The sequence below is a fragment of the Pleurodeles waltl genome, chromosome 11 (assembly GCF_031143425.1).
Source record: "Pleurodeles waltl isolate 20211129_DDA chromosome 11, aPleWal1.hap1.20221129, whole genome shotgun sequence".
NCBI lineage: Eukaryota > Metazoa > Chordata > Amphibia > Caudata > Salamandridae > Pleurodeles > Pleurodeles waltl.
Genome location: NC_090450.1, coordinates 849418716 through 849438118, shown reverse-complemented (window position 1 = coordinate 849438118; position 19403 = coordinate 849418716).

Sequence of the window (19403 nt, the reverse complement as noted above, 5' to 3'; positions counted from 1 at the left end):
GCAAAGGATCATGAAACCTGATGGATTGGCAGCAGTGCAAGTCGTGGTCAAACGTGGAGGTGCCCATGACAGCGCCGCTATGCTGATCATGACCTACTTTACTGCCAGCATTTTCATGATGTGGTCACCACCATGAAAGGCTGCTGGAAATGCAGGAAAGGGGCCACAGGGGCAATTCACTGCCCATAACCATGCAGTGCACACCCGGAAGGCGCATTGTCTTCCATGACAGATAGTGCGCATTCTGAGTATGCAGCAGGCACCAATAGTGCTGAGGCATTGGCCTTGGCTCTCCCTGAGAGCCAAGAGCCAATGCCGTTGTACTATCGGTGCAAGCTGGCTCGGCAGGGAACTCATAATATGGCAGTTGAGAGGCCGACAGCTTTTTGAAGCCCTCTCGACCTTTGTAGTGGCAATCCAACCATGGGACCACCACAGTGAGATGAGGCTCTAATCGCAGGTGCCTTTCAGGACAGTCCTTTTCTATCACAGGAATTTTAGCAGAAGAGATAGGCCATCATTATGACATTAGCAGTAAGTCCTGCTTACCGCCATGCTACCGCCACCGGCGCAGTGGTTTACAGCTACCCATATTATGACACACATATAGCAATTCGTCACTATACAGCCACACACACAAGTCCACCAGCCCAAAGGTCAGTGATCAACTGGCGGTATCCAAACTCACACTCTTACACCAACAGAACTACGGCCACAGCATTACGACCCACGAATCACTGCAGCGGACATTCAACCACGGTAAACCATTGGCGGTACATACTGCTGCGCTGAAAATACACACACACATACAAAACAGCACCACATTGGAAAATTCAAAATACACACACCTGACACACATACACATACCACACCCACACACCCACAACAATATAAAACACACAACCCTTTAAGAATACAAATAATTGCCAGCAGAGAGAGACACCAAGAGCACCCCCAGAACCAGAGCCACAGAACACCATCACCCATACACCATCCACGCACCTTACAGCACACACCCCAACACATCACCCCACACACCCTCACACACACCACACACACTACACCGATGGCACCAAAAGGACACCCCAGATTCTCTGAGAAGGAGCTGAAGGTCATGGTGGAGAAAATCATCCAGGTAGAGCCACAGCTATTCGGATCACAGTTGCAGAAGACATCCATTGCTAGGAAGATGGAGCTATGGCGGAGAATCGTGGACAGGGTCAACACTGTGGGACAACACCCCAGAACAAGGGATGACATCAGGAAGAGGTGGAACGACCTAAGGGGGAAGGTACGTTCCGTGGTACCAAGACACCAGATAGCAGTACAGAGGACTGGCGGTGGACCCCCACCTCATACTCCCACAACCAACAACATGGGAGGAGCAGGTTTTGGCACTACTGCATCCTAAGGGCCTGGCAGGAGTAGCAGGAGGACTGGACTCTGGTAAGTCACCTATTTACTACTTTCACCTCCCTACCTGCATGCCATCAAATACCCCCACCCCTACCCTCACCCTCATCACTCCAGCACCTCACATACACCCCACCATCACAACCCACCCATCCCAATACCAAGCCCTGCATGTAACACCTATACACGGACCACCATCACAGACCTGCATGACACACATCACTAAAGCGTGCAAATTAGAGAGAGTCACCTAGCCCACAAAATCACTACTCACGGCAAAGCTGACAGGGCAATCACAACCAAAGAGGGTAACACACCCATGCACAAGATGTTACACGCAGAAACAATAACACTGCATTTACATCCCCACAAGTCCCCCACACAACATCACTGTGGAGGAGGTGCCAGCAACATCCCATCCCCCCACAGAAGAGGCCTACAGTGATGACAGCAGCTCTGGATGCCTGGATCTGGATGTCCAACCTGGCCTATCAGGGATTTCTGGACAGTCAGTTACCCAGACACTGTCCCATACCACCACAGAGCCTCGCGCCTCAGGAAGCATCAGCACAGCACCCACCCAGCAGGCCCATACCTCTATCCCCAGGACACGTCAATCAGCAAAGTGTCCACCACTACAGGGATCCCAGGACACCCCACAAACACAGGATGATCAGGGACCTGGGTCAGTGGTAGTGAGCACACGGTTCAGGGGACAGAGGCACAGGACAACAGGGACGCAGGGAGGATAGCTGTGCGACGGGGAGGACAGGCCCAGGGAACCGACTCTCCTGGAGGCCCTCAAAAATATCCTGGGAGCACACCACCATTCCAAGGAGACGATGGGCCAGATACTGGACAAGTTGCAGGAGACCCAGCGGCTGCAGGAGGGACAGTACCTGGGGATCAGGGAGGACCTGAAGGACACCCACACCACCCTGGTCACCATTGCAGGGGTCCTGGCAGACATCGCCAAAACCATGAGGGAGGCAGTGGCACACCACCGGGCCCCTGACACTAGCCACACCGATGAACAGCCCTCCATCTCTGCTGCCGCTAGTGGACAGGAGGCCCCTGCCACAGAAACAACAGGCCACCAGCACCCCTCCCTCTGCAGAAGGAGGGCTGCCACGCAAACAGTCCCTGCAATCCAGGCAGAAGCCAGAGAACATTGCCAAGACCCCCACCAGGAAATAGGACTCTCCTGATTGTCAACCTTGTAGACAGCACAACAAAGGAAGGACCCACGCTGCTGGAGAACAACTCAGCGAGTTGAGCATCACAGGAAGGAGTGCTGGGGACCTGGGCCAGAATGTGCATGAAGGAATTTTGCAAATAGTCCACAGAGGCCTCAGGAGGTGAAGAAGACGCAATACACAAGGGTAACGTAGCTCTCAGGGAAGGCAAGGTCTTACCTCCTCCAAATTGTGTCAGCAGGACCTGAGGACAGTCTATGTCGATGGGGTCCAACCTTTGTGTCCTTAGGATCATGCTCATCGCTGTGAGAGGAGTCCAATGGTACCGGTCGTCATCTTAGAAAGTGCCTGCTGGAGCAGGGGAGTGACTCCGTCACCCCACAGGAGATTTCTTCAGTCCTTCTGGTGCAGGGTGAAGAACCGGAGTCCTCAGAGCATGCACAGTATCCGCAGTAGAAACTGATGCAGTTGCTGGCTGGAGCTGAAGTTGCAGAGGAAAAGTATCCCTTGTGGAAACCTTATTGCTGTTACAGCGGTTCCTGGAGCAGGCTGTGGTTGATCCAAGGACAGAGGATGATGAAGTAGTTGCAGAGGATTCCCGAAGGAAACTTGCAAGCAGAATCTGAAGAAAACCCACAGCGTAGACCCTAAATAGCCCAGAGAGGGAGATTGGCTACCTTATCAGGTATGACCTATCAGGAGGGGTCTCTGATGTCACCTGCTGGCAATGGTCACTCAGAGCCCTCCAGAGTGCCCCCGCACCATGCAAAGCAAGATGGCTGAAGTCTGGGACACACTGGAGGAGCTCTGGGCACCACTTGTAGGGTGGTGATAGACAGGAGAGTGGTCACTCCCCTTTCCTTTGTCCAGTGTCACCCCTGAGCAGGGGACAAGGGGTCCCTGAACTGGCGTAGACTGGCTTATGGAAAGGGGGCAACACCTGTGCCCTTCAAAGCATTTCCAGAGGCTGGGGAGACTACCCCTCCTCCGCCTGTGACACCTATTTCCAAAGAAAGAGGGTGTAACACCCTGATCTCAGAGGGAATGCTTTGTTCTGCCTTCCTGGGACTGGGCTGCTCAGACCCCAGGATGGTAGAACCCTGTCTGTGAGGTGGCAGGAGCTGTAGCTGTAGTGCAAGACTCAGAGAGCTGGTTTGTCACTACTGGAGGTCCATGGTGGAGCCCCCAGGATGCAGGAATTGTCTCCCCAATACCAGATTTGGAATAGGGGGACAATTCCATGATCATAGGCATGTTACATGGCCATAATAGGAGTTACCATTGTGAAGCTACATATGGGCATTGACCTATATGTAGTGCACACTTGTAATGGCGTCCCGCACTCACAAAGTCCCGGGAAATGTCCCTGAACTATGTGGGGGCACCTTTGCTAATGCAAGGGTGCCCTCACACTTAGTAACTTTGCACCTAACCTTCAGCAAGTGAAGGTTAGACATATAGGTGACTTAAAAGTTACTCAAGTGCAGTGAAAATGGCTGTGAAATAACGTGCGTTATTTCACGCAGGCTGCAGTAGCAGGCCTGTGCAAGGGTTTGTCTGAGCTTCCTATGGGTGGCAAAAGAAATGCCTCAGCCCATGTCTTATCTCCTGGAACCCCAATGCCTGGGTACCAAGGTACCATCTACTAGGGACTTATAAGGGGTTCCAGTGTGCCAACTGAAATTGGTAAATGAAGTCACTAGTCTACAGTGACAAATTTAAAAGCAGAGAGAGAACAAACACTGAGGTTCTGATTAGCAGAGCCTCAGTGACACAGCCAAGCACTACACAGACACACACATTAGGCCATAAACTATAAGCACTGGGGTCCTGCCCAGCAGGATCCCAGTGAGACAGGCAAAAACATACTGACATACAGATAAAAATGGGGGTAACATGCCAAGGAAGATGGTACTTTCCTACACAAATGCAATATGTGTTCCATAGATTGCCCCAATGATGTTGGGGATACGTCCCATTGCATAGAAGTCAGCTTTCACCCTTTGCCAAATTCTCCACCTGGGGGAAAACCATGTAGTTGCGCATGTGTTTAATCAGGGCAGACAACACTCTGGTCAGCACTATTGAGAACATTGGCTGTGACATTCCTGCTGCCAAGCCCACTGTCACTTGGAAGGAGCCAGTTGCCAAGAAATGAAGCACAGATAAGACTTACATAAGAGGGGAGATCCCAATGGGTTGACAGATATCAGATATCAGGTCAGGCTCCAATTGGGCACAGAGCTCTGTGATTGTGGCCCTGTCCATTCTATAGGTGAGGATAATGTGCCATGTCCACCAGAGGTATGTACATGTGGGTTGTCTCCATCTCCTATTCATCCACAGCGGTTGTAATCTAGGGGGCAAAATGTTGAGCAGCTGGTCAGTATTCCACATTTCCAAACACTACACTGCATTGCATGTTGTGACTGTAACAGTATATTGTTGGATAGGCCTAAATGGTGCCTATGTGAACTGTGACGCAGTTAGGTGCCTTGGCCTGCCCCCACCCTGAAATGGCATCCGCCTGTCCTGTGTGGATGGACATGTGGAAATGAGGTAATGCCGCTGACGTTGTGCGCCGTTGGGGGAGGCAGTCGAGTACCGCCGTGCAACTCCTCACTGCTTGTCATTGGGACCTATGGGTTACAGTGGCCAATGGTGATGTATACCGGCGGTGATGGTATACACCGCCGCAGACGTGGCGGCCATTTTCTATCTGTATACTCACTTGCTACCTGACCTTCAACAGGAGATGACCTAAAACACTGTAAGTGCTGCTGTGACCTGTGTCTGGAACCTACCATGGCTCGTTTTACTGGGGAAAAGGCCCCTGCCTTCACCACTGCGGAGTTGGAGAGACTGGTGGATGGGGTCCAGCGTGATGCATGTATGGTGGGCAATGTCTGTGCGTAAGGGAATGGGAGGGCTATGGTGGGACATGAGTGTAACAGGCCGGATGGTATGACTGATGCCTTTTTCTATGTGTATTTTTCTGCAGGTCAGCGCCCATCAGAAAAAGGGTATATGGCATGCCATTGCCAAGGGTGTGTGGACCCTGGGGGTCTATGGCAGGCGGAGCACCCACTGTCGCGAACGGTGGGAGGACCTGAGATGCTGGGCAAGGAGGACAGCGGAGGTCCAGCTGGGGATGGCTTCCCAATGAAGAAGGGGTGCCTGTCAAACCCTGACCCCACTGATGGCCTGCATATTGGCAGTGGTCTATCCGGAGCTGGATGGGGGCTTGAGGGCATCACAAGGGGGTGAGTACAGTTTCCCAATATACTACTTGCGTGTGGTTGGGTGGTTTCCGGGCGGGGAATGTGGGCCTGCGGGTGCCCCTAGGCCAGGCCAGACATTGCAGGGTAGGTCCAAAGTTGGGCAGGGACTGATGAACACCACCTCCTACCAAGCTAGTAGGCATCAACTACTGGGCAGGGGTGTGTGGGTGTCAGGTATGCTGCTACTGGAGTTAGGTATTCCTGTCCATGGCCTGGTGACTAGCATTGCTTCTGGTTGCGCATTAGCTAGAGCGTAGGGCTGTTCCCTGTGTGTGTGTGTGTGTGTGGTGTACACCAACAGTGGTGTTGTTCCCGCCATTGACCAAGTGTATCCTTTGCCCCTTCCCCCCCTTTTTGCTTTGTCACCCTGTCCTTATGTGCATTAGCATCCTCTGGCGGAGAAGCAGAGGCACTGGCGACGGAGGGAGATGCATCCCACAGGGCCCTGGAGGCAGAGTCCACCAGCGCCGAGGGAAACAGTGGGATGAAGGGTGAGGGGAGCACCACGGCAGAGACTGGAGGAGACAACACAGACTCTGATACCTCCTCCGATGGGAGCTCCCTGGTGGTGGCAGACATCCCTGTGACTACCCCAGCTGCAGGTACAGACGCCACCCCCGTACCAGCACGACCCTCCCAGTAGCCCCTCAGCGAGTTGCCCGTGCCCGCTCACCCAGGAGGGTGGGCATCAACCATAGCGAATGCCATCCAAGGACTGGCAGCCCATTTGCAACAAACAAATGCATTCCTGGAGGGCATTCATTATGGCATGGCAGCCCAACAGAAATCAATCCAGGCTCTGGCCTCCTCCCTGATGGCAGCCATTGTCCCTGTTTCTAGCCACCCCCTCCAACTTCCTCTACCCAATCCTGTTCCCCCAAAGACCAACCTATCCCAAGCACACAGGCAGACCAGCATGCACACAAGACAACACACAGGAGTGGCTCAGGCAAACACAAGCACCACACATCATCCCACAGGAACTCACACAAATACTATCCAGATGCAGACATACCAACATCTAGTGCCTCCACTATGTCCCCCTCCTCCTCGTCCTCCACCTCCCTACCAGTAGCGTCTCCACTCACACCTGCATGCACTACATCCTCATCCACTACCCCCATCACCAGCACACCTATTAGTACACACCCCTCACTGGCAGGCACCCCCTCCACATTCATGCACACGTGTCCTTTCCCACTGTGTCTGTGCCACCTCCTCCCAAAGTACACAAACACAAGCACTCAGACACCCAACAGCCATCCACCTCACAACAGCATCCAGCCCATGCACCTTCACCAAAATCAGGAAACAGACACCTACTACAATCATTGCCTCTTTTTCCCTCCCACAACTTCACCCTCCTCCCGCCCCAATGTCCCTAAGAAGCTTTTCCTCTCCACCCTTGACCTCTTCCCTCCCCCTCCCTCCGTCCTTCACGTCGGGCCAGGGTGGTCAGAACCCAGGCGATCACCTCAGACACCCAGTCCACGGCCACAATGCTGTCAACAGCTAGTGCAAGTGGGAGAGGCTCCAGGGAACCAGGCATCAGCAATGAAAGTGTGCCTGCACCAGCTGCCAAAGGGAAGGACAAGGAGGCACCACCAGCTGCCAAAGGGAAGGGCAAGGAGGCACCACAGCTGCCAAAAAGAAGGGCAAGAAGGCACCACCAGCTGCCAAAGGGAAGGGCAAGGAGGCACCACCAGCTGCCATAGGGAAGGGGAAGGAGGCACCACCAGCTGCCAAAAGAAAGGGCAGGAGGCTTGCACCTGCAGGCAGCAAGGACAGTAGGCCTGGTGCTGGGTCTGATTCTGAGCCCCCATCTCCAACCATGGCGGTTCAGCCATCCGAGGCTGCAGGGGAAGAGCTGGAGTCTTCCCCCAATACTGCCTGCACCGCCACCAGCACTGCCACCAGCACCACCACCAGCTCCACTGCCAGCAGCAGTAGCCCCACTGTGCAGCTGTCCGAGGCTGCAGGGGAAGGGCTGGAGCCTCACCCACCACTGCCAGCCCTGACACCAGCCGCACCACTGCCACCACTGAGCAGCCATCACTGCCGGCGGGCAGTGTGTAGTCCTGCCTCCATGGGCTGTAGTGCATCCTCAGCACTGCAAATCCTGTAGGTGTGACACCCAGGTAAGAGACTGTGACCTTGCACTCCTCAAGATCTGCATCACAGGGCACATTGCCCCCTCCAGAACCAGTGGAAGAAGCCATCCACTCACCCCATCCTTGCCAGGATGAAGCATACTGGACACAAGGCCCCCTCCAGAACCAGTCGAAGAAGCCATCCACTAGAGAGACTGTGGCCTTGCACTCCCCAGGACCAAGCAGTGGGCAAACCACCCTCTAGAGAGACTGTGGCCTTACACTCCCCAGGACCAAGCAGTGGGCAAACCACCCTCTAGAGAGACTGTGGCCATGCACTCCCCAGGACCAAGCAGTGGGCAAACCACCCACTAGAGATACTGTGGCCTTGCACTTCCCAGGACCGAGCAGTGGGCATGTAGCCCCCTCCAGGACCAGTGGTGTTGTACCGTCTTCCGGCTGAGGTGCCCCCTCATTCCCCGTCCCCCTGAGGTGCCTGTGTATTTTCAACCTGATGCCCCTGCAGTGTTCTCTCCATGTTGTTGCAGGAGTGAGGTGGGGCCTTGGCCTATGTGTAGTGGCCCTGTGGCCCATGGACATTGAGGACTGGGCAGTGTCCCTCCATTTGTAAATATGTTTATACTTTTTTATTTTGAAGCATGTATTTATACTATTTTATCTTAAAACACTCACTTTAATCATTCCTTTTGTCCTTGCTTTATTCCTGAGGGGTACGAGGTGGATATGTAATGTTATTGTATCTGGTTGTGTGTATGGTGTTTGGGGTGGAGGTGTTGTGTGTTGCATGTGTGTCACTCTCTTTTTCCTCCCCCCTCCCTTGTGTGCTAGGCAGCAGTACTCACTGTGGTCATCTTCGCCGGCATTGATTTTCGTAAGGCAGGAAGAGGTATACAAGCATGGGGAAGATGTGCAACTCTGGCTCCATGGTGTCGTGGTTGTTCACTGAATCTCCAGAGGTGAGTCCTTTGACTTCGGTGTTCTGTTTTCGCTGTGCTTTTGTTGTCATTGGTACCACCCCAGAAAAGGTGGCAGATAGGTCTGTCTTAATACAGTGGGCGGTACATTGTCTTCCGCTTGGCTGTTGGCGGTTACTGCTGTGGTGCTTGTTACTACCGCCATGGCGGTCGGTGTGTTAAAGTGGCTGTCTGTCTGAGCGGTTTCTGCCTTGGTCTTAATTCCATTTATTTTTACCGCCGGCCTGTTGGCGGTATTACCGCCGCTTTATCACCGACTGCCAGGGTTGTAATGAGGGCCATAGTCTCCAGTATTTACTGCTCAATGAAGTATACAAATATAAATCAAAGGATATTTTCTTGTGATGCATGACTTCCCTGATATTCCATGGATGTATTGACTCAAAATTATTTGTGAGCACCATATTGTGATATAAAACAATTTTGGGCCAAACATTTAAGGTAAGTACACCCTTTTTAATTATTCTACTGTTATATCAAAGATTAACATATTAATTATATTTTGTTAATTTCTTAGTATGGTGTTTTCTTGTGTTTTATGGTTTTGTTTTACAAATGGTATTGTAAAGTTATGTATGTTTTTTTAAGTATAGAACTTGTTTATATTTCTTTAGAGTTGTTGGATTTATTGGGAAATTGGGGGTGTATCAAGTAATAATTTGTGGAACTAAATGTGTTGATTATTGTATTTGATTTTATAATTATTTACCTGTTCAACAGTTTAATATCTGTTCAAATTTGCACACATATTTTTATTTCAGCTTTGTGGTATATTGGGGTTTAGGTGGGTACAGTTTTTTTATAAGTTATATACAAATCAGTATTCATTGATTAATATGGTAATTACGTTATTTATTTTAATTGATATTAAATTTGTTTTTCTGATCAATTGTTTTTTAAATCTATTGTTATACCTATTTTAGTCATATTTTATACATGTTATTCTAAGCAAACTAGGCCTGCTGTTGTGCACTTTAGCTCAGTTACATTTTATTCACCATTGCTTTATTTTCTAGCAATAGCCACATTTGCGGTGTTGTTTTATTTTCTCTATTTCTTCCATTCCCTAGGAAAGCATCACATTCTTAGTACTAAATTTATTTCACTTTGTGCTTCCCTCAAGCCTGCAGTCAGATAGGATTGCCAGCAAAAGTGGTAAGCTGTGTCTCCATTCACAGAAATTATTCACATCCTTATGTGGGGACATTTCTTCTAGAACGTCCATTGTTTTATTATACAAACACTCTTCTGTCCCATAAACATTAGAGATTCCAGCCAGATGACCACGACTGCATGCTGATTCCTGATCGCCTTCGCTACAGCTCCTTGCTTAGACTACCAAACGCCTGGCCTACATGGGGATGGTGTCTCTTTAGACAACAGGCTTCCCTGGTCAGGTATGGGGGATGATATATTGCCAGGGGAGAAGCACGAAAGGCAGATTAGGGCTTATCATGCTGTGCTCCAACATAGCTTAGGTAGGAAAGATATACATCACTCCTAGTGACAGTATGGTGGGACTATTTTTGTGTCTCACTTTCCTTGTCACAATCTTGCTTCTATTGTGTTTTATCATCCTAGTTATTGCAGTACATGCCATTTTATCTAAAATGCAGTTACATCAATAAACCCTTATTGAACTATATTCTGCCTCTGTTTGTCTTTGCCTGTGTGAGACTAATGTAACCGAGAGAAAGGGGTGAGACCATGATTCCTCTGAGGAGTCTTTCTTGTTATGCACCTGGTTGCCACAATCATCCCTGCTCTAGGGAAGAGATGAGGCCCTGCTGGTTAGCTGGAAAACCCAGAATAGGCCAACAGGTGTCACATGGTGTGGGATTGCATTAAGTACCCTACAATTCCGGTGATTCTGCCGTCCAAATCCAGTAGCCTCATTCGGATTATGAGATCCTACATGACAGTATTAAATGCCAAGCTCAGATTAACGGATTTATTGGGTAATTGGTGAGTAGTTATTTGAAAATTATATATTATTTGTTTTAATTGATAGATGTTTTATTTTTAAAATGTTCAAAATATTATTTATTTATATAGCTATTTAATAATGTTTTGGTTTATATTCTAAATATGCTATTTGGGATGTAGGATTTATTGAGGTTTTAGGCACATAGGCCCACATTTATGGGATCCTGGTGCAGGACAGAGCAGCGAGTCAACTTGCTGAGCAGCACTGTGTGAAAAGGAATGGTGCATTCCTATCTTATGCCACTGCTCTAGTGCCATTTTGGCAGCCTAGCACCAATGCATCTTTCTGCACAAAAACAATCCTGTGAGTCCTGCAGAATTCAACACACATAGAAAGAGGAAAGAATTAGATGGAATAAAGATATTTCTCCTCATTGTGCCTCCCCCCGGGAGATGTAAAATTTTAGCATATCCCCAGGTTTACAAGGTCTTGTAAATACGGGGATGCAACAAAATCCATGGGTGTTTTGTGTGGAAACATGCACTGAAATGCCCAAGAAATTGTTTTTCAATTAAATAAAATGGAAACATATTTCATGCCCTTTCTGTAACACTTTTTTTTTTTATTGAGTGGTGTAGTACCTTGTAAGTTTGGTTATGTTTTTGTAAATCATCCTGTTTGTTAAATTTGAAAATAAATAAATTCCAAATAATTATTTTATGAAGGATATTTTGAATCTTTATTTTATTTTATTGAATATTTGGGGAACACAGTTTATTTCATGATTTATTTCAATATTATTTTATTCATTTATTTCAATCTGCACACTTTAAAAAAAATATATTCCATATTTTAAACACCTTATAAATGTTTTGCTATCTTTGTATTGGTCACTGTCACAGGCACAAAACACCATCTATTTAAAGTTTCTTTCCACAATTTAAGAACCTTTTAAAGAAGAATTATATTATTTGTGTATAGTAGATGTGACCCTCAAGTCCAAGCTTTCATCAATGGTTGTTAGATTGGAGCTAAAAAAGAAATTCTGACTCTATCCACTCTAAGCAGTCACCCCATGGTTTTTACAGTAAAACAATAATAGTAATACATCTGACCTCTAACGTCATGTTATTTTCTCAATATCATTTAGATGAGAGTTCCAATAGTAAATTCAATACCCACCCACCCCCACTGTATGCACTTTCCACAATGTTTGTTAGAGTGGAATTATAGTACCAAATAAGACCCCCCTTGGTTTGTGAAGTTCCCCTAATGTTTACTGGGCTAGAGTTAGAATAGTATATGTAATAACGTGTTTATTTTAGCAGCTCTAGCATAGTAAAATGACCCCCCACACCCCCTTGGTATGCACTTTTTCCAATGTTTGTTGGACTGGAGCTACAAAAACATGTTTGATACTATAATGCTTTTATCTTCTTCAACCTCTCCTAGATTGGACTTATAATAGTAGATTTCAATTCCTCCTGAAATTGTCCAAATGTTTGTAAACTTGTATTTACAGGTATTTGACTAATTCATTTTAAATGTTTTTGGATTTGAGTTTGGTTATTATTGTGTATGTCTTTCAATGTCTTTTTTTCAAATATTTTGAGGGTATTCAAAATAAAAAAGTATATATTTTAAATTCATTATATATATATATTTTTTTCTAATTGTGTTTTTCAAATGCTTTTTATATTATAGTCTTTGACAGATAACAGTTTATTTTTAACTTGAAAAATAATTATATTTCATTTCATACATCTGTTTTATTCTATAATATCAATTTAACCTGTATTTATATCATGTAAATTAATAATGGTACATAAATATATATATTGAACAGCAATAGCACAAAAACTGCTAGACAGAATTGCACAAAATTTGGCAGGAAGGTAGGTTGTGGTCCAGAAAGAGTGCTTTTTGTTTTGGTGTAATTCTGTTGAGTAGTTTTGAAGAAATTAATCAAAAATCAAATTTATATATCTAGGTATGAAAAGGATTTGCGACCCTGTCAATCTCATGTGGAGATCTGATTGGCTGATAACACTTCAATGCGCTTTGTTAGTCTAATGCCCACCAGTGGGCCAAGTCCTAGGGTTTAAAAAAAAAAGAGCGGGGTTCCCCTGGTCCCCTCACGATGCCCCGGGAACCGCCACCTCCTAGAGGCTTATTTTTTTGTATGCGGGTGAAGGGGGGCACTGCCCTGGGACTGCCACTTCCCAGGGCTTTTATGTAATAGAGCATAGAGCTAATATTATGCAGGGGGCCTGTGGCCCCCCATGCCCTGGGAACCCCCATGCCACAGGGCAAATCTCCATTAAAAGAACAGGGCTGTGTAAACTTGGAGGGGGCAGTGCTGACAACCTCATAGAGCCTCTGTTGGCCCTGGAGTACCCCAACCTCCGCACCACCCTCTGCCACCCACTTCTTCTCTGTCCCGGGACATAGCTGTTTGCTGTGGCATGGCTGCATCTCTGCAGATGCAGCCAAGCCACAACAAACCCTCTGCTGTTTGACAGTGGGACCTTTAAAGCAAGTCCCACTGTCAAACAGCAGAGCTTTAATCTCTGTTCCCTGCAGCTCCGTGCTTGCTGAATACCTCATGCCCTCGCTATATATTTACCTACTCAATGTTGGTATTTTAGTCCTCCATACCTTTTGCATGATTTTGTTGTATCATTATATTGTTGAGGTTGATATTATGTCATACAACCCAATCCTTAGAGATTTAGATGAACTGCCACTTGTATAATAGCATCCATATAAGTAGTTCCAACTGCAGCAATGTTATTGCATACGTTCCTTAGCAAAGATTCAAAGCAACATGAAAGAAGTTATAGCTGATGCTCAAAGATGGTTGCCATATCTCCAGACATGCCTGCGAGAGGGTAAACCAAAAGGATTTGACACCTCATGTTCTAATAAAATACTGTAAGGATAAATTATAATGGGATCTATCAGTTTATAGTGACATGGTATGTAACCTAGCTATCAGCTAGTTAGGAGGATGTAAACAGTGTCTCTTAGTTGGAAATGCAAAGCATGCATAAATTGTGAACACATAAAAAACTACCACTTGCATTCAAGATGTGAATCTAGGTCAAACATTTAACATGTTTATCTAATTACTTCAAATATGTGCTTGTATGCCGGTGCAATTTAAAATACATTGGCAGTATAATCTTTCCTGTGAAGAAGTGACTAAACTGACTGACCTCATGAACTTCATAAGAGTCATTTAAGAGCAAGGTCACATTAAATAGTGCATAATATATATGTTTTTGTTTCCATCATGTTCATCCCTATTTCTGTTTCTCTTATGTGGTTAGTCTTAACTACATCAACCTTAATGTGAAAACATTGCAGACTATGGTTTTATAAAGGCAGTTTTTTTAGTCAAATCAAACATTAACCAACCTAGGCTTCATTATACTTCTGAACTAGATTGTTGATATTTACCAGCTAAAATATTTAAGAAACCTTCCAAGCATTGTGAGTACTATTTGTTTAACATGATGTGGCACATAAGCATATCCGTTCAGCCACAAAATGCTCCTTTTGTGGTATAGTTATATATGTGCATAATTTATTATGGCCTATCATTAAATGATGATGACTTTGATTCACTGAGAGGAGTGCAAAAGGCTAGTTTTACCTAACACATAAAGTGGGGAACACATCACACATTATATTGTTTTTAAAGTTCTCTTTCACAATTAAGACATTTTTAGGCATCAGTGGAATGCAGTGAGACTACATAATGCATGAGAATTGATACTACTGACTGATCATGTGGAAGAAAATATTTCATTTGCATACACAGAAAGAAAGTCCCTTAGTCTACTCCATGTTCAAGCACTAAGGATAAAATGTTGTGAGACGTCCATTCTATTCTTGATATGAGGCAAGAATTACGTATTGATATGAGAAGAGAGGATGTCAATGTTGCATTTGGAATCTTTCTTCTATGATGAATGTTGGTTTTATAAATTGGTTCCTATGTTGGTTGAGCTTATGGATTGGTTTGAGTAAGGGTTAGACAAAACATGTCACCAATAAACCTACTTTGCACATGCTACTTTGCAGTATTGTGATCTTTTTTTATTTTGTTCATATTCTTCTTAATACATTACATTTTAAAACAATAACAAGCTTTTTTAAACAATAATAATAGTGAATATAATTAAATGTACATATCAAATGACCCAATCTCAATATTTTAGCCCTCTATTTTTTTCCGAAATAGTTTTGTAGCACAATATTTTGAGGTTAATATTTAGTATATAACATAATCCTCAAAGAAATAGATCAATTTCTAATTGAAAAACTGCAATGTTGTAGAACAATCGCATAACAAAGATTTTAAGGACCATGAAAGAAGTGATATCTGAAACTGAAAGATGTCTGCCTTCCTTAAGAAACTGGGCTTAAGCCACACTCAAGCAATACACACAATCCTTGTCACAGTGAACCAAAGAGAGCCACTGAATTTACCAGGTACCCAACCTGCTAGTATCTAGGCACAAAAACAGTCAGGTTTAAGTTGGAGGCAATGTGTAAAGTATTTATGCAGCACAAAAATAGTAAAAAAGTAAAAATACAACCCAAGAAAAATTCAACTCCAATTCAGAAGAAAATTAGTACATTTTCATAAATAATATTACACTAAAATTAATTAAAGTTAATAAGTAAAACCAGATGTTGGAAAGTGGATTATTGGCAAGGGCAGGTAAGTACCTATACATAGTAACAGGCCACTAACCCCCACTTAGGTCAAGTTAGTTCTCAATAAATTAAACTCAGCTTAACCCTTGATAGCTTGGCAACGAGCGTCAAGGCTTAACTTTTAAAATGACACCAAAACAATTAAAATTGGATAAGGGGAACCAGAGATATGAATTTTTATAGAATTAATGTTTTCTAGCGCATAGAAACTAAAAGCGCGAATCTGTTCATCTGATCGCACCAGACTGGGGCAAAATCAAAGTTTAAGGCTGACCGCAATTGAGCCCTGTTCGGCTACAGCAAGGGGAAGGCCTTGGTCAAAAGTTTACCTTCGGGCTTAGGACCTCATTACGAATTTGGTGGTCTTTTCTCAGGATCACTGTGGTGGCAGCCTCCAAAAGACCGCCATGTTGGCAGTAATTTAACTGCCATATTATGACTTACACTGTGAAGACCGCCAAAACAGAGGCAAAATTCTGAAACTGTTGGGACCCACCAGATTACCAGCCACAAATCACCACAGCGGTTCTTTCATGGTGGAAAACCATTGGTGGTGTGAACCACGGCGGTCAGAACTCACATCAGTCACAACACCACACCATATTGGATATTTTGAATACCCCACACCTGAGACACATCCACACACCTAACACACCTACTCACTGCACTACATAACACACCCCTAAACAACCCACAATCCTTTGCAAACAGAACATCATTCAGACACTCCAAGAAGACAATAATATAGATATAGCACTTTTACAGTATAGGCACACATACACATCTCACTCAGCACACACTCCACATCAGCACCACTATCACAACAAACTCTTCACTAGCACACACAATCCGCAACGACCGTCTCCAACTCACAGCACAGTTACCTAACACTGCAACCTTACACTCACAACACCCCCAAACACCATCTATACAAAACCACTACCATGTCCCTACAAAAACACCCACGTTTTACTGATGACGAGTTGAGGGTCTTGGTGGATGAAATTGTAACGGTACATCCACACCTGTTTGGAGCAAAGGTCCAAAAAACATCCATTGCCAGGAAAATGGAGCTGTGGTAAAGGTTAGTCGACATGGTCAATTCTGTAGGCAGTCATCCATGCACAAGGCATAACATCAGGAAGAGGTGGAACATCCTAAGGGGCAAGGTCCGTTCCATGGCATCCAGGCACCAGATAGCCACGCTGAGGACTGGCGGTGGGCCCCCAACTCCTCCCCTAGAGTTCTTATAATGGGAGGAGAAGGTCTTGGAGTTACTGCATCCTGAGGGCCTGACAGGAATACCTGAGGGACTGGAATCTGGTTACTACCCACAAAATTTATGTCACACAATCGACTAGGCCTGCATGCGTCCCCACCATCCAAATCCTCCCTATTTAACTATTGTAGCCACTACACCTAATCAACTAATGCCCCTCTTTGCAATGCCATCCCGCCACTCAGCCCAACTGCCCTCACATCCCTTGGAAATGCCACTTTAACTACAGGCTGATCAGATTACTACAGCTCCCAGAATGCACTAACTCATCATTGTGAAAACCTGGATTGTGCACATCACATCACATGTCATGCATGTATAGCTAATGTACTAACTACACCATCTAGATTGTTCTAGTGAGGACACAGTACATGACAATTATATCAATGCAAATGGCTCACTCACAATAGCAACCAAAGCAAAACACAGCTACACCTGAGTGGCCATTCACAATGGCCAAAGATCAAATGTCCCATGCCAGAAATAGACAGACCTGGGTTGGAAAGTAAGATGGAGAGTTGATGAACATGCACAACATCTAGATACAGGACAATTTTCCCTGCATACTCACATACTGTGTTCCCACAAGGACACCATGGTGCATTATGCAGCTAGGTAACAGCGCTGACCAGTCATGTCATATATCAGACATAATCAGATTGCATCTGCACAAAAGCCTGTACCCAATTAGTATGACAGCTCTCAACATGGAGTAAGGAAAACAAGCCACAGAGTTGTGTGTACAACTAAGGTATGCTGTACAGCATCTGTCAATGTCATTGCAGGGAATCATGTTAAGCCACCGCCTGCATCTCACAAAAAAACAACTAAACACACATTCTAACCTGAACTCTGTGTCTTACTCCCTCCACAGGTAACCTTGCCATTGCCACCATTTAGAGGATACCCAAGACTGTCAGTCCCCCTCAGGATGAAGGCCCCAGTGAGGACAATGCACTTGAATGCAGGGACACTGACAAACAACCTGGCCCATTTGGGAAACTTGGTCAGTCAACAACTCTCACCCTCACCCCCCCCACATCAACTCCTCCTAACACTGTTGCATCCACATCAAGGCAACCATTCCCCCCAAACCTCTGTCCCAAGGACTGTTCAATCAACTGTGTCCCCCACAGTACAGGGACCTAAGTCTAACCTTGACACCCATGACAATGATGGACCTTCAAATATTGTAAATGGGCACACTGTGCCAGGGGCACAGGCATGTGGATGTAAAGTAGTGAGAGGGATGCTCTGGGCCAGAAGATGGGACCTCAAAGGAACACAACTGACCAGGAAACCATCTCCCAAGAATTGGGAGCGTGCCAAAGTTCCCAAGACAGAATGGGCCAAATCATCACCATGTTAGCAGAAAATCAGAGGCTGCAGAGAGAACACCACCAGGAGGTCATGCAGCAGTGGCAGGCACAAAACGCCCACATGGGAGCAGGTGTGCTGAGGGACATCAATACCACCCTGATTGGTTTCTCCACACACCATCAGGCCCCTTCCACTAGCAATGTTACATCTGCGCCTTCAATATTTGCAGCTGCTACTGGAATGGAGGCCCTGCCAGAAGAACCTCATGCCTCTGACGCCCCTCCCTCTGTACCTGAAGAACCCCCATGCAATAGTGGACATCCACCCAGACATCCAGCTGCAGCACATGCCAAGACCAAACCCACTGCCAGGAAGTGGACCTCTCCTGATTTGTCAGCCGTATGTACCACAGATTCACCCTGCTGAATGTTCTGAAATCTAACTCAATTTTCCCATGGTATAAGGACACTGGATTTGTGTAACTGGTGTAGCAGCTACCCTGATGGATAAACCAACCATGACTTCACTCATCACTTTTATTTTCATTTATGCACTCGAAACGTAACATATAATATTTTGATATGCACAATAAATCACAATTAAACATAGCTACTGTGTATGTGTCCTTTATTATACATGAACAATAGTCATGCTTGCCAACTGTGGCCCATATTTATACTTTTGGACGCAAAACTGCGCTAACGCAGTTTTGCGTCAAAAACATTAGCGCCGGCTAACACCATTCTGAAGCGCCATGCGGGCGCCGTATTTATTGAATGACGTTAGCCGGCGTTAGCCGCCGGCGCCGTCTGGTGTGCGTTAAAAAAAACGACGTACACCAGGCAGCGCCGGCGTAGGGGAAAATGGAGCTTGGGCGTCAAGAAATGGGGCAAGTCAGGTTGAGGCAATTTTTGCGCCTCAACCCGATTTGCGCCATTTTTTTTTCACTCCCAACCCCCATAGAAATGACTCCTGTCTTAGCAAAGACAGGAGTCATGCCCCCTTGCCCGATGGCCATGCCCAGGGGACTTCTGTCCCCTGGGCATGGTCATTGGGCATAGTGGCATGTAGGGGGGCACAAATCAGGCCGCCCTATGCCACAAAACAAAATAAAATAAATACTTACCTGAACTTACCTTAATGTCCCTGGGATGGGTCCCTCCAGCCTTGGGTG